General features: G+C 48.4%; 1 protein-coding gene across 1 annotated transcript in view; it reads left to right on the forward strand.

Annotated features, from left to right (window-relative positions):
• The window catches only part of UBIAD1 (UbiA prenyltransferase domain containing 1), a 423,268-nt gene that overhangs the window by 66,841 nt on the left and 333,806 nt on the right, over window positions 1–22,621 (forward strand). The window lies entirely within an intron of this gene.

The raw sequence follows: 22,621 nt of genomic DNA on the forward strand, positions 1-22,621 counted from the left end.
CAGGCTCAGTAACTTGGGTTTGGCTAAAGTCTCTCTCCCAGTAAGGAGCCCAACCATGATAACTGATTTTTAGGTGGAGGACCCTGCAGCACCACACTGTTAAATTACATCTCATTTCTCAGCTGAGTTTGTGTGACTGTGTCTCCCAGCCATCCTATAGATGAATTTTGGGAGATTTGGCTGAGGGACTGGGCAGAACTGGGAATCTCTGAGAGCAGGTAACTGATATTTCAGCAGTCATGAGTGCTGACAGAGCCTGCACTGCCTGCCTCTGCCAACACCACTGGTAGGAAAAAGCCAATTGTCTCTTCTTCAATTTAAAGCTGCTTCTCTGGCTCCTCTCAGGACTCAGGCCCACTGGGGACTTCAAACTTAAGGAAAAACATGGCTAAGCAGACTGCTCCTGGGACATCTGAAACCTGAGCAACATGAGAACTGCCCTCTTCCAAAATGCCACTCCCTGGAGTCAGAAAGGGGACAAAGGAGATGGCATTTGCCCAGCCAAGCTGCACAACAAACAGGCCTTGCAAAATCAATCCTTTGAGGGCACAGCTTTCCTGGGGAAGCACCAAGGTGGCTGAGGAGTTTTCCTTCCACTGACTTCCCAGGAAATTGTGAGATCAATCCATTTAAGCCAAATTTTCAACAGTGCCTACAATTTCTAAGGCTCCATTCAATAATACTTTGATAAATGTCCCTGTGACTGCTCTCAGGACACCCACTTCAGCAAAGATGACCCTTTTCCTTCTGAATCTATGAAGAATAGGAGCTCCAGAACATGTCTGCAGAAAACATCACCCTCCACTATCCAGTTTCAGCTCTTAATGCTTTTCCACTTATTTCTGTCCTCCCACACATCCACAGTTTGAGACTGTCATATTGCTTTATTTAAGCTACATTAAAACAGGAAAAAGATCTCTTGATAGCAACATCCTTTCTTGGGGGAAGTTGAAGGAAGAATAAAGGAGGGAAGGGGATACCCAATTCTATCCACAGAACTGAAAAGTGTGCCCAAATTAAATCACTTCTCTTCATTATTCACATAATTACTTCCATCTAGATGCAACAGACTCAAAAGCCATGCACATCACCAGGTTCATCAAAAGATAATTGAAATTTAGGACCGAGCACTTTAGCAATCAGACTCTACAGAGACAGGTGCTCCAAAGGATGAGACCATCCCTCACCTGCAGTTCCTGTGCCACAGTACCCACACCTTCAGAACATCCATCACAAGGCACAGAAAGAATTGCAATGCCTCTAAGGTTGAGAAAAAGGATTCTGTATATCCCTTGCTATAAAATTACGGACTTTTACAAGGTGTGGTCAACACAGATGCTGCCATTAATATCATTAATATTATTAATATCACAAAAGCTCTTCCTGTATTCATCCTGGTGGCTGGCTTGAGGATGTGCTCCATGCCTGAAATTCTCATCAGAGATGCACATGGAGCAGGCTTTTTGCAGCTTAAAAAAATAACAAAAAAACCCAAAAAAAACCTCCCAAAAATTATTGCCACATTGCCAAAAGATGAAGCCCTCCAAGCATAGTGGTTCTGTGTGGCACAGACCCACAGCCTGCTGCTCTGCTGCAGCCATGCAGAGACAGGGAATTTGCAGTGCTCACATGGATAATGAAGCTGTATGAAATCACCCTTCACACCCAGGGCAAAACTAGAAAAAATGAAGTCCTATGCAAGCTCTAAAAAGGTAAAATTAGGAAGGCAGGGGGGGAAAAAAGGTAGACAGAAAGAGATAAGCAAAATGGAAGAATCCAATTTCTCTGTCCTCAGTTAATGCCACTTCTGTTGGAGCTGACCAGAGGGGCTCACAGGAGCACCCCACACTCAGCTCTGTGCTTGGGGAGCTAAAATCCAAAGTGGTTATTGCAGGAGGCTCCCTGCCCAGTGAGAGGAGCTCACCCCATCCCAGCCCATTTGCACTCAATCAAAGGCTCATTTCCCAGTCCTCATGGAAATGAGTGAACAGAGCAGACCAGAAAGCTGGGATCCATCTCTTGTGCTGCTCAGCCCTGCAGTCCCTTGGGCATGGCAGTGGCCTCTGAGTGAGGGGCAATGTTCTGTTTTTAGCTCTGGGTAGTTAAGACCACTGGCAGCCTTAAATCACAATCTGAATACTTTCTGTGCCTGTTTACCAGTTTCCTGTTTTCTTGTTACCAAGATGATGATCTTACACTGGGGGTTATTGGAAAGACAGAAAATCAAGGACTGCAATTCAATTTTCTTACCTCTCCCACAAAAAGTAATTCTGCCTTTGAAGTGCTGAAAGAGGCTGAGGGGTCATTACTTGTCTCTGGGGTGCTTCAAAGGGGCAGAGCAGGCAGAGGATAATGTGAAATCCAGCACAAGGAAGCAGGGCACACCAATTTGTTTTTCAATCTATTTTGCTGCAGTTCAGAGCATCAGTGCAGACTGGTAACAGAGGAAAATAAGCAACACTTTGACTAAATTCAGCACTCCACAGGCTCTAAAGGCAGCAGAATATACCACTCAAACCCCACACATTTTGGCTGTCTGTCTGCACTGATGCTCTGAATAGAAATACAACAGATCGAAAAACAAACAGCTCTGCTGCAACTCTTTAAGCAAGTTTTCTTCAAACCAAGAGCTGTCCCAAAAAAGCAAGCAAAATCATGCAGTGGAAAACCTGCACAAACCCAAAGAAACAGCCAAAGTTTGCTCTAGTCACTGCTCAGCCATGGATCACTGTGCCCAACACTGAAAAGGCTAATTATATTCTGCAGGTTCCCTTAACATCCTCAAAAAACAAAAGCTGAGCATATGAACTGCTTTTTGTCAGGTAGGTTTGCATCACAAGGGGCAGTTTGTTGCAATGTCTTATTGACTTGTTAAAAAAATGAAACTACACTGCATTGACCAGTTTTTGTGACCAATTTTGCATCAGCAAAAGTACAGGAGCCATTTGTTCCCACAGCCAAGGCTCTGTGTTTCAAGGATGTTGTGTCTGTATTTTGGGAGCTCCTAAAACAGGTAAAACCACTGAGGGACTTTCTTGGGCTGCAATACAGGATGTGGCCAGCAATGTGAATTCTGTCCCCATCTGTTGCAGCCGGATGGCGCAGTGACCCTGATCTCCTGGCACATATTATCTGCTAATGGGCCATCTTTAAACCAGCTGGGGCAAACATCTTTATCTGTCCCACGACCCACCCTTCACCCAGGAGGTATCACCTGTTAATGGGCCATTGTTAAAAACTTGGTGGGGCAGTGACCCTGATCTCCTGGGACATATTATCTGCTAACGGGCCATCTTTAAACCAGCTGGGCAATCATCTTTATCTTTCCACAACCCATCCTCCCTCCAGGAGATATCTCCTGTTCATGGCCAGTGAGTCCCAGTGCATGACTGATAAAATTCCATCATCCCACTGGGAGATGCTCCAGCCAGGGGAGCAGCCAAGCCTTTCTTACCTAGAGAAAAACTGAGATTTTGGACACCAAGGTACCTTCTTTCCACTGGATTTCATTCTTTCCAGCCTGTGTGAAGCCCCCTGGTTGAATGCCACTATGCTTACCCATGTTTTGTGCATGCCAGTCTGTGTGCAACAGGGTGCAGGATGGGACCAGGCTGTTCTCACAGCCCATGTGCCAGCATCCTGCTCTTGGGGCAGGGGTGACAAGGCTCACATCTGTATTTCTGTCATTGCAGAGGTGCTCCTTGTTCCTTCCCAAGACCCCAGTCTGTATTTCTGCCATAGCAGAGGTACTCCCAGTTCCTCCCTGAGACCCCAATCAGTATTTCTGCCATAGCAGAGGTACTCCCAGTTCTTCCCTGAGACCCCAGTCTATATTTTTGCCATTGCAGGAGAGCTCCTTGTTCCTCCCTGAGACCTCACTGTGTTTCTGTTCCCTGTCCCTTTGTCAGTAACCTGACCCAGCCCGTGGCATTTTTTCAGCAGCTCTGAGAGCTTCCAGATGGCCCCAGTGAGTGGGACTGGCCCTGCTATCATCAGCCAGGGCAGTGAAGGCCACCGAGTGTCCCCACTGGGCTCCCTGAGGCACAGCTGTGTGGGACAGTGCCCTGGCCAGCTCAGAGACCCCTCTCCTGTGTGCCAAAGTTAGGCAGGCATTCTCTGCTCTCTGTAGGGTCACACACCTGAGAGCTGCTGGTCCCTCTGAGCACAGCTCTAACAGAGCTCTGGGAAAGTTTTGTCTGACTCGTGTCTTTGGAGAAGCTGAAAGATTTTGGCTGTAATTTAAGTGAAAAATAAACAAAAAAAAAAAAAAAAAAAAAAAAAAAAAAAAAAAAAACAAAAAAAAAACAAAAAAAAACCAACAAAAACAAAACCAAAAACAAAAACAAAAAAAAAACAAAAACAAAAAAAACCCCCACCAAACAAACAAAAAAAACCAACACTATTTGGCCAGGCAGTGCATGGACCAGCAGAGTTTCCACTCATATTCCCAGGCCTGGAAGTTTTATCTACTCCATCTATTGATAGATTGCAGGGGAGAGCTAATGAACTGGCCCATTTGCATAAACAGGTGCTAATTGCAGGATAGGTGTGCAGAGGTGTGGAGAGTGACACCCTGGGCTGTGTGTGACCTGGTGGCCAGCAGCAGCAGGCAGTAGGGCTGGGACTGGGAGTCCTGGTGGCTGCCAAGCCCTGTCCCCAGGGGAGAAGATGAAATTCTGGGGCTGGCATGTGGTCAAGCAGATCAGCTTGCAGACAAATTGGTATTAATTAGAAAGCCATAATTTCGTGATGAGACCTGTTCTACTCTGGGCCTCTGTGCTCTGCCAGGGAAATGTGTCCTGGCCAGGCCTGTCAGCCTAGAGTGGCTGGCAACAATTCTGCCATTACAATAGGAATGGAAGCACAGCAGCAGGTGTCAAGATCACTTTTGGGGAATGCAACCAGAGCAGGACAGGCTGTTTTCTTGTGGAGGTGTGGAGAGAGGGTCATGGGGACCTGCTCAGGCTGTGGTCCTTTGCCAGTCTCCTGCAAAGAGTTGTCTTTGCTACAGCTATCAGTCCACCAGTTTTCTCCCGAGTGCTCCTATTTGTTGAAGGGATCCCTGTGAGAGATCCAGACCCAGATCTGGTTATTTTTACCCCCAGGCTGGTAATCACAGCAAGGTGACACTGACAAGTCACCAGTGGCTCTTGCTCTGTGGCTGCTGACAGCAGCTGACCTGGAGGTGTGAGAATGACCTGCCCAGGCTGCTGGGGGACAGGGGGGCATTTCTGAGGAATATTGGTGAGATGAAGGGCAGTGGCTGCTGCATCCCCATCACTGTCAGATGTACATTTGCTGCAGGGCCATCATGTCTGAGGCATGCTGAGACACAGCAGAGCAGGAGCTGTGTGTTGCAGTAGGTGCTTTTCTACAGAAGCAAAACTCCTGCAAGGCCATCCTTAATGGCAAAGAAGAGTCCTGATGTCTCTGATACCCTGAAAATTGTTCCTTGTACAAGCAACTTGCAGCTCTGGCACTAAAACAAGTGAGGTTTTGGCTATGGGTTTGTGAACCTGCCTGTTTGGCATTGTGATACCACTTCCTGAGAGCACCTGGAGCAGGCACCTGTGGGTGGCTTCTGTCCAGAATTAGGGAGAAGAAGCAGTTGAATGTCCCTGCCCAGATCAAGGCAGTGCAGCAGAAGGTCATGAAGGGCTGGCTCTTTGCTCTGGAACTGAAATTGGTGTTTTCTGGGTGGTGTCTGTGATTCAGGGGGGCCACATGGGATGACAGCAGCCTGCTGGAAGAGCACCTGTGGGCTCCTACCTTGGAGGGGATGGAGGGAGGTGTGTGAAGGTGACAGGACAGTGGCATGATGAGCAGTGATGGAGGAGAGCACACATGCCTTCAGAGAAGCCACACAGACTTTTCTGCAAAGGCTAGGGTAAGGTGGTCAGAGGCACCATGACACTCTGGCTACAGGGACAAAAACAGACTTGGAAGTTCCTGTCCCCATCTGCCTGTTTTTTTTCCACTCTCCTGCTTAACTCACTGGGATTTGTGCCCATGTAAATGAAACCAACACCATGATCCAGGACTAATGTCCCCAAATAAGAGAAAGTGTGAGGGAACAGGGGACCTGAAGAGGTTACCAGTGTAGTTTTGTCAATTCCCAGGACAGAAACACTCAACTATCCATTGAAAACATCTTAATTCTTGTACAGCAATTCCTGCTGTGAGTGGAGCTGTACCACTGAGTGCTTCCCTTTCCCAAAGTGTAGGACTGCAGGATAAAGCTCTACCAGGTCACTCTCCAAGGAACCCACAGGGAAAGCCCTGAGTGAGGTGAGCTGGTTTTGAGTTCAGCGTCCTGCCAGGGATCACCTGAGTGTCCACAAAGCCCAGGGGACCATGTGCCATGTCTCCAGCTGCCATTCTCACTGGGAGCAGGCAGAAGTCCCACAGATCCAAACAGGCTTTGTCTCCTTGAAAGCGCCCCTCTTGCTGAGACACCCAGCTCACTGGGAACAGCCCTCTGAAGCTCTGCCAAAACAGCCTCCATACAGCTTGGAAAGCTCATTGCAGGGAGCCAGATGGGGTGAAACCCACCCTCCCCTCTGGAGCTGGGACACTGAGAGGCAGTCCTCTCCTCTCCAGAGGTCATGTCTTCTGAAGGAATGGATCCAGGCTGGGTGGCATCACTGCAGGGGCCAAATCCAAACTGTGCTGTTTCCACAAGCTTGTGATGTGTGCATCTTCTCCAGGCAGTACAGACCTTAAATCTGTTTGTGATGCTCTTGGAGCATCTCTCAGTGACAGACAGGCACAGATCTGCCCGTTTGGGGAAGAGAAGTAGGAAAGGACAGAGGCATTTCACCTTAGCTCAGGCAGGGACAGCAGTGAGTCACGCCTAAGGCTGTGCAGCCACCTCTGCTCCACGTTCTCCAGCTTCCCCTGCCTCCATCCCTGCTTGTGGCATCTCCTTTCAGCACTTGAGGGCACTGTTGGAGTTTGGAAAGAGGCAGATTCCCAGGATGAAAGATTTGTTTGGTGCTGTACTGTGCAGAGGCACATCAGTTTTGTGGCTCCTGTTCACGGGGGTTTGTAACTTTGGCCTGAATGCTCCATCTTGGGGAAAACCTTTCACAGAAAATATCAGGTCATGAGGATTTCTTTTATTTTAATTTTTTCTGTAAACATTTCTCCCATCTTTTTAACAGCAAGGCTTCTCTCATGAGGGTCAGATCTCAGGGAAAAGGCTGGGCTGCACAGTGAGTTCTTGAGGGGAAGCAAAGAGTTTGATCACATGGAATTATGCTTCACCTGCACAGATGTTTTAATTTTCTAAAGCACTGTTGATGCAAGGACATGCAGCCTGCCCACATGTGAACACAAATCTCCTGCTCTCCAGCACAGGCAGCAGCACAGTCAGTGCTGCACTGGCTCCAAAGGGCTGCACTCAGCTCTCAGCTGGGAACCTGTGCCAGAATAATTATTTACATGTGCTGGCATAAAGTAATTGCTAATGGAGCAGAACACCATGCACGACCCCTCTGAGCTGTCCCCCAGGACACTCTGGGAGTTACCAAGCACAGCACACTCTCCATGTACCAAACAGATTTCCTCCACCACAGTCCTCCTCCCTCCTGCCACTGCAGCAGCCAGTTCATGGCACAGCAGTTTCTGCCTCCCTTTGCCCCAGCCTCTTGTCTTTGCCAGCACATTCCAGGCTTGCACTCAGAGACTCTAAGTTGCCATGTTATTCCATCTAAATTGCCCTCAAAATTGGGTTGGATGGTGTCTTGGGGAAGTCCCTCTCCCATGAAGAAGCAGAGACTGTAAATGGGTTTGAAATATTTCACTTCTGGGTTTCTCCAGCTAAAGTGAAGTTTCCCTGAAGAGGTGAAATGCTGGCACCCAGACTGACTTTGTAATGCCCTCTTCAGCTTCCTTGGCTTTTGACTTGATTACTTTTTATTGCAGTGATTCCCAGGAGAGACCTTCTCCATGGCATTTGCCATTCCTGCATCTTTCTGTGGGATATGTGGGGAAAGAAGCCCTTTGTCCAGCTTCTCACAGGATACTGAACTGTGTTCACATTGTTGCTGAGTGTGGTGGTCCAATCTGAGCAGAACATGTTGAAATCAGGCTTTCCAAAGGCCATCTTCTTCTTCTCCATCAGATTCTGACTCCTGTGGCCTCTACAAAGTCCAGTTCCCAGGCTCTGTAGTTGCTGTTGCAGCTATCACATATCTGTGATCCGTTACTGAATGTGATCAGGTTTCTTCCAGTCTTTCCACAGACAGGTTGGAGTTTCAGAAGGCTGCAGAGATTCGTTTCAGGATGGGGCACAGCACTTGTCTTCAACTAAGCATCAATATCCAGCCTTGGCACCACTCCAGGCATGCCTTCATCCTCCACTCAGCATGCCTAGGCATCTGTCCATGATGTCAGCTCTCCAGTCCCCTGCTATTAGTGCCTGGCCTCTTTTAAGAAAACCCCACCTTAAATGTGGCACAGAGTTCACCTCTTATCTGCTAGTGGCAGGTGGGAGCTATTGGTACCTCTCATGTTGTTGTTTTTGTGATCTCACCAGCCTTGCTGTACCAATATTGTCCTGCCTCAGTACCTGTGTCTGTTGGGATCTTTCAAACATCCCTTGGGCCTCTCCTTCCAGCCACACCAGTTCTATCGCAAGCCAGCAGACTGAAGATTTATCTGCACATGGTAAAAGGGATGCCCAGCTCAACTTGAGCTCTTTCTGTTTTCCAAGGCTCCTCAGAAGGGGCTTCACAGTGAGCAGGGATGGCTCAGCATCTGTGCTGCAGTGACCTGGGCAGCTCTCCCCTGCCAGGGGCAGAGTCAAAGCTCTGTTCTGTGTGAGCACAGCCTATCTCCTCTCTGTCACTGCTGCTAGCAGAGCAGACTCCTGGCTTGGCAGGATCCCTGCTCCAAGATCTGCAAGCTGCAGACTGCCCTGGGCACCCAGCACATGCACTTCTTGCACTGCTGTATTCCCTTTGCAGGCCCTTGCTGCTGCAGAGTTTCCTGCTTCAGAACCAAGTATCTATTTCTCCTCCCGTGCCTTGGCTTTAGGTAAAAAACAGTATCTCCATACTCTCATTTTTTCTGGTGACAGCCCCCATCAACACCTCTCTCAGCTGTTCTAGTGCTTCAAACACCATTCCTGGGCTGAAGAGTCTGTTCTTCCAGAAATCGTATCCCCATTCAGATAATAAAGTTTTCATTTTCCTGCCTTTGCTCTGGGTGGCCAGCTCTTCTCTCAGCCTGTTTCCTTCCATGCACATGCTTGGGTTTGTCTGGGATCCAGCATCCCTGGTGGTCTGGATCCCTATGTGTTGTCCATTTGCTCTGTTTCTAGGTGCTGATTTGTTTTCCTATTAATCTCCCTCCCTCCCTTGCTCGGCTCTCCCTGGACTGACTGCTGCCAACATGTTTCATGTATCCTGTGCTGCGTAATAGCCCAAGGGAAGGGGACTCCATGCCTGGACCCTGGGGCTCTGTGAAAGCTATTTCCAGAGGTGGCAGGTGCTGGCAGGGCTCCAGCCATGCGTTCCCTCGCTGATTTAGTTGCTCTCCCTCCAAACTGCCCCCCATGGCACATGTCCTTCTGCACGTCCCAACCTGGCTGTTGCATGGACCATGTTCCTCCTGGGGCAGGGCACTGCTGATCCCTTTTTGGCCCTCAGCACAGGGAGGCAGCTGCACACCAGTGCCTGCTGCTGGCTGGGAGTGGGGAGCATGCTCAGCTTGCCTGTGACTGTGTTTTGCTTTTTCTGCTGCAGGAGCAGAGGGTGGAATCACCTGCAGTCCCCTGATGGTTCCAAGGCAGGGATCAAAGCTCCTTTCTGGGCAGCAGTGTTGGGCTGCAGAACAGAGAAGGGCTTGATCATGGAATCACAGGATGGGTTGGGTTGGAAGGGACCTTAAAGCTCATTCTGTTCCACTTCCATGGGCAGGAACTATCCCAACTCCATCTAGCCTTGCCTTGAATACTTCCAGGGATGAGACAGCCACAGCTTCTCTGGGCACCCTGTGCCACCCTCATAGGGAAGAATCTCTTCCTGTCATCCTACCTAAATCTGTATCTTCCTTCAGCTCAAAGCTATTCCCTCTTGTCCTGTCAAGGGGGATGTTCTCCATCACTCAGCCACACAGGTAAACCTGTGCACCTGCCTGGGGACCATCAAGCCTCCAGGCCTCCATCACAGAGGAGTAGTGCCTCAAACCCTTCACAAGGGTCCTTTCTTGTGGACGGGGACCTGTCCTGTTACAGGATGAATGGAGGCCAAGTGGGAGAGGTCCCAATGGGTGACAAAGTGAGATCTAGCAAAGCCAGGTCCATCCTTAACTGCTGCAGACAGAGCAGCATGCACCCCATATATCATCCCTTGGCTATCCCAGTCCAAATTCCCAGTCAGACATTTTGGGAAGTGCTGTTGCAGAGCAAGTTTATTTAAAAATCAGTTGATGGGGTTGCTGATGATTCTCTCTCCATCCTCAACCACTGTCCCTGTTGTCTGCTGACTCCTTTGTTTGGGCTAAAGATTGAGTCCTGGGGATGACTGGAGGGCAGGGAAGGGGTAAATATAATCCCTGTCTGCTTTCTACAGCAGTCACAGTCAGCTGGATGGGAACAGTGCAGAGGATGCAAGGCATGAGAGAGAGGAGAGAAATTAGTAAAATCATCTTTGTCCTCCAAGAAAACATGTTCCTGGTAAGGGGAAAGCTGACTTGAAACCTGGATGGGGGAGGATGGGGTCAGTCTCCTGTGACCACAGTTACTCCTTCTGCTATCACAGAGGAGCCCCCAGCTCTTTCTGATGTGGGAAACCAGCCAACCTCACTGGGCAACTTCATCCTGGCTGCATTGGCACTGAATTCCCTCAGAAGTTCACAGTGTTTTCATATGGGAAATTCAGGCTCTCTGTGAGCTACTGCTGCCCAGCAGCCTCCCTGAACAGTCCAAACCTCCTCCTCAATGCCCCCTGCTCCTCTGGGATCAGCCAAATGAGGGACACTGTCCCTGCCCACAGCAGCCCTGCCCAACCTGGGTCCCAGATAAATCACCAGGGCATGGAAGTCACAGCATTTAAAATATTAATCCTGTCTTTGGGGAAGTTCACCATTTTGGAGAGGGAGGTTTTTCTAAATAGCATTAAATAGAGTTGCTGGAATTATTCTTGGCTCTGTCAACAGCACAGATCTGTGTGGCTGCCCTGTGTGTGGGGCTGAGTGCTCTGGCCTGGGCCCACTCCCTGCTCCTGCTTGTCTCCCTTGGGGCTTCAGGCCTCTTGGTTATTTATTTTGGGATCTCTCCCAGCAGGGCAGACATGGAAAAGGTTTGTCTGTCACAGGGCTCTTTGCAAGGGAAGTGTTTTAGGCCTCTGGATGTTTTAGCTCTGTCCCCACACATTGGGGACAGGTTGTGCATGACCACCCACCCCTTCAGAGCTGGCACAGGGCAGCTCTAACCCTGTGCTGTCTTATACATGGGACCCAGCAACAGCCATCCTCTGGGAAAAACTCCACTGGCATCTCCTCTGTACCTCACAGGCACCTGCAGCACTAGGAAAAATGGACAGGAGACTCAGAACTAAGATGGTGAAAGGTTTCCAGCAAGTTTGCAAGGCTCCAGGTGGGTTATGTGGATTAAGCATTTCTTATCAAGCCTCTGGAGGTCTTTTACCCTAGGACAAAGAATGGCACATTCTGGTGGGCTGGAACACTACTCTTGGATGTGAAAGGTCAAAAGTAGAGACCTTGATTAGCCTGATCTCCTGGGATGGGAACTTCCAGAAAGAGGAAGTGGCGCAGTCACGGTAAAATGATTTCAAATTCAACTCGATTTCAACATTTCAAATTCATGTAATCTCTCAGCAAGAGTGCTGGACATCTCTCTAGCAGCAATTCCTTAAATATATGGGTAAGGCTGCCCTGTCTGGGACACAGTAGAGATCAGACAGATAACCATAATGGGTTATAAATAAGAATAAACTAAACCTGTGCTCATTTTTCTGGGCAGCTTGGGAGGGTGCTGTGCATCAGAGGTCATCCTCTCTACAAATGTTCAAAGGTGTTTTGCTCTTTGCCCTCATCTGGCAGCTGAGGACATTTCCTCCTGAGACTGACCTACAGGAAAGGACAGGCACAGGGACAACAGACCAGATGGATGGGGAGCATTGGGTCATCCTCCCAGGAGAGCCTCCAGCCCAGCCAGCCCCAGGGGCAACACAGAGCTTCTCCATGTTCCTGCAGTCTGGTGAGGATTTGGGGCAGTAAAGGGTCAGGCAGTAAGGGCTGGCAGGTGCCAGGACAGCACAGGGGCTCAGGGACTGCAGGAATCCCAGAGATCCCACTGCTGAACTCAAACAGGTCAGTATGAGCCAGCCTGTCCTCCCTCCTCAGCACACTGGGTTTGCTGCTCCAACAATGCTGGAGCACAGCTGGGCTGAAGAGGCCCCATTCCTGAGACCAGCAGGACAAATGAAGAGCCAATCCTGCACTCTCTTGGAGTGGATCCTCTGCTTTCATCCCAAGGGAAGAACAGTTTCTCACAACAAGCACAGGGACCTGTTGGAAGAACACTGTCCTGGGTGACTGCATCTCTTGAGGGGTGAGAGATCTCTGGTGAGATGGGCTTTGGAGCACAGGGTGCACTGGAAATCCTAAGGCAAGGTGAGCCACACTTAACAGGCAGCCAGAGCAAGTTCTGGTCTGTCACACACCTATCCTGGTCACTTCTTGCTGAGATCTGCCCCTTTCACCACCTGGGCAAGGCTCTGCATCCCTCCTTGAGGAGGAAGGCAAACTGCTCTGTGTGTCTCCACATACCCCATTCCAGAGGGGTGAGCAGAAAGGCGGGTCTGCAGCAGGCAGGTGCCCACTGGTCCTGTGTGTGGCCAGCCTAGAGCAGAGCACTCCTCAGCCTGCAGCCCTGGGCTGGAGCTGTGCAGCTGCAAGTGGAACAGCCAGACAGCTTCTATTCCAGGCTGCTTCCTCCTGGAAGCTGTCACTGGGGCTGAAATGGGGCTCCTGAGCCACCCTGCCCTGCCCAGGGAGCAGGTAGCCAGGCAATCCCTGTGTGCAGAGCTCTGTTGCACACATCAGCAGCCAAACCATAAACCCATTTGTAATTTGTCAGACACTTCTGTGATCCCTGCTGCTCACCTGTGCAAGGCTGAGCCTCCTGCCCCAGGGAGAGGATCCCCGTGCATGGGGATATTTTGAGTTGGCAGAACAGACTGACTCGTGGCAATGGAAATTCAGCCTTGGAGTGAGTCAGACTCATGAGTCAGCAGGTCCCAGAGTACAGGCTGCACCCAACCTCGTGCAGGGAGAGGTCAGCATCCTGCTGGGGCAAGCAGAGTCTGTGGGAGCAGCCAGGGCAGGCCTGGGTCTGTGCACAGGGGACACAGAAGTGTCTGAGCAGGGGAACAGGCCAGGTGGGTACCTGCTCACCCACCATGCTCTGCTCCATGGGATCTGTGGCTGTGTGTCCTGGTTTGAAGGACAGGTGTCTGCCAAAAAAGGCAGAAGTTTCTCTTTGAAATGGAGAATGTAAACACCCTCCCTACAAATTATTATTATAATTTTGAAATTAAGAGGCTCTCAGGCAAAGTTAGAGGAATTAGGGACAACAGTTCTTTGCTAAGAAAATTAAAATAGAAATACAGTATTACAAAGAACAATCCCAAAACACTGCCAGAGTCAGAATCCAAGCTGACACCCATCAGTCAGTCAGGGTGGTGGCAGCAGTCCCATTCAATGGTGGCTGCATCCTCCTGCAGTGGCAGATGTGGTTCAGCTGGAGCAGTGCTCCTGGAGAAGGTGCAGTTTCCTCTGAAGGTCCAGGGATGATGTGGAAAGGTCTGGCTTTCCTCTGGAATCCAGTGGAAAGAAGGTACCTTGGTGTCCAAAATGTCAGTTTTTATCTGGGTAGGAAAGGCTTGACTCCTCCCCTGGCTGGAGCATCTCCCAGTGGGATGATGGAATTTTGTCAGTCATGCACTGGGACTCAATGGCCATGAACAGGAGATATTTCCTGGAGGGAGGATGGGCTGTGGGAAAGCCAAAGATGATTGCCCCAGTTGGTTTAAAGATGTCCCATGAGCAGATAATATGTGCCAGGAGATCAGGGTCACTGGCACACCCAGTTTTTAACGATGGCCCATTAACAGGAGATATCTCCCACAGGGATAAGAATCACTGCCACACCCAGTTTTAACAATGGTCCATTAACAGGTGATACCTCCTGGATGAAGGGTGGGTCATGGGAAAGATAAAGATGATTGCCCCAGCTGGTTTAAAGATGGCCCATTAGCAGATAATATGTGCCAGGAGATCAGGGTCACTGCCCCACCCGGCTGCAGCAGATGGGGACAGAATATACATTGCTGGCCACATCCTGTATTGCAACCTAGCACACTGTGCAAAGGGGATCTGCAGGAGTTATGACACGGGTGAGCAAGACACCTGCCCTGGGAGGGGAGAGCCCCAGGTCATTGCTTACCTGCCATGGCTGAGTGTGGAGGACAGAACACTTGATGGCAGAGGCCCTTCACTGCAGTCCCTGTGCCATGTCCTTGCACTCTGCAGCTGCTCTCTGCTGCTTGCACATTTGTGTTTGTGCAAAGAGCAGCAGTTGAACTGCCATCTCTGCCCCACAGTGTCCTGCATGCACTGTGCTGGGTGCAGGGGACAGGGACATGATGGCATCTGTGTCCAGCCACCAGAATCCTCACTGGAGAGCTGCCGCTGTGGACACCAGGAGCCTAGTGCAAGCTCTAGCTGGGTTTGCTGGGAAGAAGCCATGAGATCAGAGGGGCTGTGGGATGAACATAAAGCCAGGGAGATGCTTAGCTTGATGCCATTCTCAGGATGACCTTACCCCATCATCTGTGATTTCAGAGAAGCTGAAACAGATGTAACATGAGAATTAGGTTTTATTCATTCTCTTGGCACTGAGCATTTCAGGAAAACAGAAACTTTACAAATGAATGTCTCCATCTTCTCTGTCCCAAAGCCCTTCTTATGGACCATGACAGCCACAGTTACAGTGCTGGTGAACCAAAGCTCTGTTCTTTAACCCTGACCCTGGAAAAGCATCTTCCTTTGACACAGCCTAACCTTTGTAGTGAGCCTTGAGAATCCTAACCACAGCAGTGCTTCTGCAGAGCAAAATCTTGGGATCTTCAGACAGCCCTGGAGGCAGGGTGAGACACATCAACCATTCTCCTGCAAATACTGCAAGACCACATGCAGTCCAGGGTTAAATAAATGCATGTTTATGGTAAACCACCAGGGACATTGGCCTGTGAGATGTTTGATCTAAGGTTTCCATCACAATTTTGCTGTTCCTCACCTTGAGGTTAAACCACAAAAGCCTTTTCTTTCTGCAGAGCTGAGAGAATTTCTCACATTTGCTGTAGCAGTAGGTCACTTGCATCTGCAACTACTAATGCAGGTTGCTGGAGCAAGAGCAAAACCCTCCAAAGAAACTCTAAATTCAGGACTGTAGCCAACCCCATGAACAAGGCATTTGATATTTTTAGGATATATTTTCACTCACCACAGTTAGAGCCCCAAGAGAAGATCCTCCAGATCTCCTCTGAAATTAAACAGAGGATAGAAACAAACATGAAGGCTCTGATTTTCATATACTAAGGGTGGTTCAGTTAATAATTAAAATGATCAAGAGGCTGGAGGGGTTGTCTTGTGAAAAGCACTGAAAAGGTTGGGATTCATTAGTTTGAAGAGAAGAAAACTGGGAGGGATGTGACTGAAGTGTCTGAAGGGAATGAATCAGGTGAAACTGAAATCAATCCCAAGAGCTGGGGCAGTCAGTGACACTGGCAGGATATCACTCTGAAACAGAGAAAAGGAAAGATTTCTTCATGCAGTGAGTAAAACCTCAAGAATTTGCTGCCACAAGAGGCTGTCAGCATGGGTGGAAAGGGATTAGAGCAGCTGATGAAGGGCAGATCCATAAGGGAATATCAAGGGCACAGTCAGACATGTGCCTTCTGCTGTCCCAAGCCCATTGATCATGGATGCTGAAGCAGGAGGTGCTTAGGCTGCAGGAGGCTCCCCCAAAACAGCATCTCCTACTGCCTCTGCTAGCTGCAGGCAGGACCAGCTGTAGCTCTGACCCACTAAGATTCCTATTCCCTTTCCTGTTCCAATTTTCTTTTGCAGGATTTTTCCATTAATTAGCACTCAGCTAATGGGGCATCTCAGCAACAGGACTGAGCCCATGGGGATAACCTCCACCCTCCTCATGGTGAGGACAAGCTCCTATTGATAGGGATGGAACAGATGGGAAGCATGTGCAGTGCCCATGTCCAGGCATGAGACCATCCACACTCAGCTACAAACACGTAATGCCCTTGGCAGCTCCATCCTCTCCTGCTCAGCCCCCAGCTGCCTTCGTGCTGCAGCCAGAGCCTTGCTGTGCTTCTCTTCTGGAGATGCAAGCCCAGGGTGGGCCCCAAGCACATCCTGAAAAAGAAAATGCAGGCACTGTTTGAAGTTGTCCTGGTCCAGACAAGATCTGTACCACTATGGTCCATGCCGTTGTTGCCCAAATCCTGCACACCCATCAGCAGAGCTGTGGGCCACACACCCTACAGACTCATGCAGGCCATGCAGTTTTAATTTTTTCTCTTCAGGGTCTTTGCAGAGGCAAATAACCCATCTGTTTCTCCAACATACTTCTCCTAAATTATTTGGACCACTTTGGATGGGGCTTGGAACAACCTGATCTGGTAGAAGGTGTCCCTGCCCATGGCAGAGGGTTGAAATAAAAGGGTCTTCAAAGTTCCATCCAGCATAAACCATTCCTGAGACTCTGTGAGTCTCCTGAACAGCAGGCGTGGTGAGATGTTCAGACAGACCTAGAACATCATAATAATGAACCATCTTCCCAGCCAAGCTCCAGGACAAGAAAATGCTCATAAGGTTATGTAGGAAGCAAATAGGGATGGGTAAAATGGGTTTGGTTTGATTAGGAAGAAGGCTCTGTCTTCATCTCTTAGTTTTCAACATATTCCTAGTTTCACAGAGGAAGTAATTTTTAGATTTGTAAGTCCTTCCCAGGGCACAGAAACTTGTGTGTAAGGATTCAGCTGTGTCTCTTCACATCTGTATCAGGACTCAGGACTCCTCACAGCCTCAGTAACATGTTTAGGTGAAACTTGTCTGCAGCAATGAGCTGAGGGGTGCAGTTCAAGCCCAAGATTTCAGTTTGACCAAGGTGCCCACTCTGGTTTCAAAATGTGATTGGTCAGGGATAAAAGCTGCCATTATTCAGTGAGACAAAGCTGCTGATGAATTTCCCTCTCTTCTGAATCCTTCCCAGGTTATCTCAGTTCCTGGCAGTGACTCCCTCAGTCAGGAGTCTTGCTCAAGTAACTTGGACAAACAGTACTTAACCTCAAACTATTTTGAGAATATTTTTTGCTTATTTGCTGTTCATTCACCACACTGCCTGACTGGGCTGCTTGGCCACATGTGGTGGCTTCTGATCCTGGACTGGGTGAGCCTGAACCTCCACAAGCAGAAGGAAGGTGGGTGCAGGCAGCACAGACGTGTGTTTGTTCTGTCCTCCAGCCAGTGCCAGCACCCACAGCTGCTGTTTGCACCAGCCTTGGTGCTGGGCACAGCACCAGCAGAGTGGCCAGCTTGGGGAGCCTGAAATTTAAGTGGCATCAGTGTCAGATGCCATGATGCTTGTCTGGGTTCTCCCACATCAGAGAAAGGGTGTTTGGGATGCAAAGATCACCTACACAAACCTTCATCTGACTGACCAGAACACATCTTTTTGTGGCAGTGATGCAGCCTTCTTAGAAACACAAGATACAGAGCAGAGACCCATCCCCACTGAGCAGAGCTGCATTATCTGTCTGCTGTGGTTGCTGTAATATCATCCAACAATTCCTGCAGGGTCTCCCAGTCTCCCTAATTCAGAAACTCTGATTTGTTGTGATGCCACAGAAGGTTCTTGGGGAAGTGATGAGTCCACTGACTCCTCCTGAATTTCATAAAAGGCTTCTGCTGTGCCAGCTGCAGCCCAGCAGTTTTCATCACCACACTCATGGAAGATGTATTTTCCCTTTCTAAAGGCAGAAGGACACAATCCCCAAATGAAAATATCACTAACCTCCAGCATAAGTGGGAAGATGGAATTTCTGAACAGTGTGTGTCCTGAGTGTCTGCAAGACCCAACATCCCCTCCGCTGACCCTTGAGCAGACAATGTCAAGAGAAGTTCAGGCTGAACTCATTTAATATTTTCATTAAGAAAATTTCTTTTCAGTTTTGTTCTGAGAAGCCTACCCTGTTGCTCTCCTAGAATGAAGTATGATTCTGTTGTTCTAGATCTGCCTTTTAGGAGAATTAGAGAAATTTTCAAATGAGGCAACTCAATGAGTTTGGGAGTAATGAGTCCAGAAGTGCCTGGGAAATTAATTGTATTGCATGCTGAGGGAAAGGACTCTCCCTTCCAAGGTTCATCAGCCAGGATCCTCTCCAAAGGTGACACTCTGCACATTCATTAAATCCTGACCTGGATACCTTCCTGTTATCAACCTTGTCAGGCTGGGCTGAGCTGTGTGACACCAATTCACTCCTGTAACTTGGGCTGGGTGCAAGAAGGAACAACTGAACTGCCACAAGTCCCAGCCACAGCACTCCTGTTTCACCAATTTTTTCACCAAGTTGTTCTATACAACTTCCCAGGAGCTTTCTCCTGATGAAAATACATTTCCAAAATATATTTTCAAAATATCAGTCAGCTGCAGAGAGGTATTCATTCACATTTGAACAAGCAGTCATGAGCACTGCATTGATGAACAGAAGAAAGGATTACAAGGAAGGTTCAGTAGCAGACATCCTGCAGGCTCAGGCATTCTTGGTGCACAGGAGGAGCAGCTTTGTGCTTGTCTGCCTTTGCCAATGCCAGTGGGAGCTAAGCCTGGCCCTGACACCATCTCAGCAGGATGGCGATGGAATATCTCTCTCACACCACCATGGGTCATTTCAGGTTTTCTTAGCTGAAAATTCACATTTTTAATTTCACCAAGACCAACAGCTTGTGATTCAGTTCACATCCACAGAAAAGTGGCCAGTCTACGTTCCAAGGCTGAATGGGATGAAGAGTTTACCACGTTCTCTGGCCTCCTTGTTCCAATGGTCAGTTATTCCCACTGTTAAAAATAGTTCCTTTATCTCAAGCCCAACAACCACCAGCTTTGCTTTCCAATCCCTGGATCTTTTTCTGTCTTTATCTGCCCTCTTAAAGAGCCTTTGCACTCCAAGTATTCCCCCAGATCAGTTCTCACAGACCATGATTAAATCACCTCTTAAAAACCAGATAAACTAAACAGATCATATTCCATTTGTCTCTCACTGAGAATGATTTCTAGCCCTGGGATAATTTTCTCGTTCTTTCCTGAGTCTTTTCCAAGTTTTCAGTGTCACTCTCAAGCATAAGCACCAGACCTTGAATGTGCCATTTCAATGATGATGTCACTAAAATCACATGCAGGAGCAGTGATATTCCATGATATCTTAGTTATGCATGTCAAGGTCCTGTCCAGCCTTGCAGGGCAGTGGGACTGTCTGTTCTTGGGTTTCAGCTGAAGCCTGACCCCCTCTAGGAGTCCCATTCTCCCTGTTCCATCATGGCAGAGTGGCTGCACATCTCATATCAAGCCATCATTAAATGTTGACTGAAATGTCCCTGATTTTCTGTATTCCACTGCCTATGAGCCCCTCATCCCTCCAGCTTGATTTCTTCCTGTGCCACCAAGTCTGTGTTTTTCTTTAGATAAGGTTTTATCCCATCCCAGACAACCATTCTGTGCTGTCAGTAATCCCATAAACAAGCTTTTCCCATGATGTTCTCGTGCTTGCAGCATATCAGTCGCTTCCAAGAGGGAAAGAAAATCCATACTATCCCTTTACAGTACAGACCAGGTGATTTCTATAGCATTAAGTTAGGTATTTCTAAAATGAGAATGTTTTAGGAATCATCAAAGGCAATCCAGTGTTTACATTCTGGGAAGGGTATCATGGGCTTGACAGTGCATCCCACTCTGAAAAAGCAACTGAACTACTGAAAGGAGTTTCCATTTGGAAGGATCCATGTTTCTTCTCCAGCTGCAGAGAATCCCAGAGAACTCCTAGATTAGACAGTAAAGTGACACAAAGCCAAATGACAAAGTCAAATGTTTCAATTAGCAAACAGGATTAACAGAATTAGAGAATCAGAGAATATCCTGAGCTGGAAGGGAGCCACAGGGATCATCCTGGAACTACACAGTCACCCCAACAATCCCACATATTGTGCAGATGCTCCTGGAGCTCTGGCAGCTTTGGGGCTGTGACCCTTGCACATCTCACAGGACTCCTTCCCACCTTGCTGTCAAGGCTCTTTGTTAACAAACTATTTAAGAGGTTTTGGTGCCTCTTAATAATGCACTTAGAAATATCTTTGATGTTAAGAGGTGTCAGTGAAGCACTTTGCCATAGGAGGAGCATGGAAAGGTCAGCTGGGCTGTACCTGTTTGAGCCCTATTGCTCAGGGGACAGTGTCAAACCCAAGCTCTGGGAAGCCAGAGGCAACCTGCAAGATTTCAGCAGAGAAGCTGGATCTGCACGTGGCCAGGAGAGGGGTGAGGCTGTGTAAATTGAGGTTCTGTGAACTGGGGCTGTGGGAACTGCTTGGTGCACCATAAATTGTCTTGAATCTATCTCAGCCATGAACAGCACAGGGCAGTCTGTGCCCCATGTCCTCACATGGGCAGCCTGGGCAGAGGCTGGTGGATTTCTGATGAAATAGTTTAAAAAGACTATTTGAAGGAAGGGGAGAGTGAAGTCAGCTGAGAAAAAGGAATTTTGTTCCCAGGCTTTAAGGATAATGGAATGGGGAACCACCACAGGCTGTGAGATCCCCACTGCAGAGTAAACCCAGATCTTCACTCCAGGCAGAGAGGAGCACCCCAGCGTGGGTTTCTTGTTGCATTTGTGCTATAGGAAAGCTGCAAAAAGGATAATACAACATAGTTCTTTGTGTAATGGAGAAACCAAAGAGAGAAAGTTTTATTTGAAGAAGCACTAGACTTATATAGGGTAGTTTGTGCAAAACAGAATAGAAGAGGCTCATTGGTCCAGGAAGGCGACACCTCTTTGAAAACATGCTTTGTGCCAAACATCACGAGACACTCACACGGCTCTTACACACCCTGCAGGTGCATAATCATTGTTATAATTTCTTGTCCATGTGCAGCCTAAGAAACCCAAGGCTTCAAGGCTTTTTCCCTCGTTCCCAGCAGCATCCAATGACAGATCCACATGGGTATGAGCTAAAGAGGTGGTAGTCTGCACTCCTCTGACCAGCTCAGACCAAGGGATGAGGTCTCAGGATCTGAGAAAGGCTTTATTTTCAGAGGAACAGGCTTACAGAGGGGTCTCTTTGGAGACAAGATGAATCCCTGGTTCTTTCCTGGCACCATCTCATCAAAACTGTGATTTCCCCAAGCACCAGGAAGATGCATTCAGCTCCTGCTGCTTGTGTGACTGTACCAAAACATTCTGCACCTCTCCCTGCTCTCACCATCCATCCACAAAAACCCAGCAACTGAGAAACAATGAAATAACCAGCTCTGGAGCAGCTGTGTCTCTGAGGGCAAAAGCTGGCAAGAAGCTTCTAGCTTTTCTGGATGGCTTTTGAAAAGTGAAAGAAAAGAAAATGTAAAGAAAGAAAGTGTATTTCTTTCAGTCCTTTGCAAAGTGCCCGTTCCTGACCCAGGACCTGACCTTTTGGCCCCAGGCCACTCTGCAGCCCCCACACCAACTCACACAAGCCCTGCAAGGAGGAGAACCTGGCAAGAAGACTGGGAAATATTGTCACTTCAGCTGAGGTCACTCTGCAGCCCCTCTTGTACCCAAGAGACCTCGAATGAAGACACTGGAAAATAACACTGGAACAAATTCAGATGTTACTCTCCAGCCTGTCATTACCCTGAGTCAGACAGAGACAAGTGAAGAGCCTCTACCCAGGCTGGACTGTAATTGGAGTGATGGAAAAGACCATTAGGTCATCTGGGCCATCTACCCCGGCCAACACACGCCCGTTCTCTGCTTCGTGTTATCTAGTGCTCAGCTTGGAGTGACTCAAGTGATGCAGCTTCCAGTTTCCCATGGGAGACTTCTCCTAATAAAACTAATAGCTGAGATGGAAACGTTTCACGATATCCTGCCTAAATATGCTGTTGCTCACATTCATCCCATTACTCTTGCTGCTCCTCCCTCTGAAAGCACATCTCTCCTTGGAGTTTATGCCCATCACCCTCTTGCTGACAGTTGCAGTCAGATTTTCCATGGGCTGCCATCTAGACAAGCTGTATTTTACTGTTTGGTGGTAATGACTCCAGAGATAAGGCTGCAAATAGCTTTCTTTGTGCTTGGAGCCTTTGGACCTCTCCTAAGAAGCTAAATTCCCCAGATATTCTCCAAAGAGAAATATTCTGAAGAGATTTTTGTGGAAAATTTAGGATGAGGCTTGGAGAGATGGACAATTGAGTCAAGATTCTCGTGATAATTCTTCATCTTTTGTTCTGATCTAGTTTTCTGTCTTTAAAATTCATTCTCTGATT

The sequence above is a fragment of the Erithacus rubecula genome, assembly GCF_903797595.1.
Source record: "Erithacus rubecula genome assembly, chromosome: 24".
Taxonomy (NCBI): Eukaryota; Metazoa; Chordata; class Aves; order Passeriformes; family Muscicapidae; genus Erithacus; species Erithacus rubecula.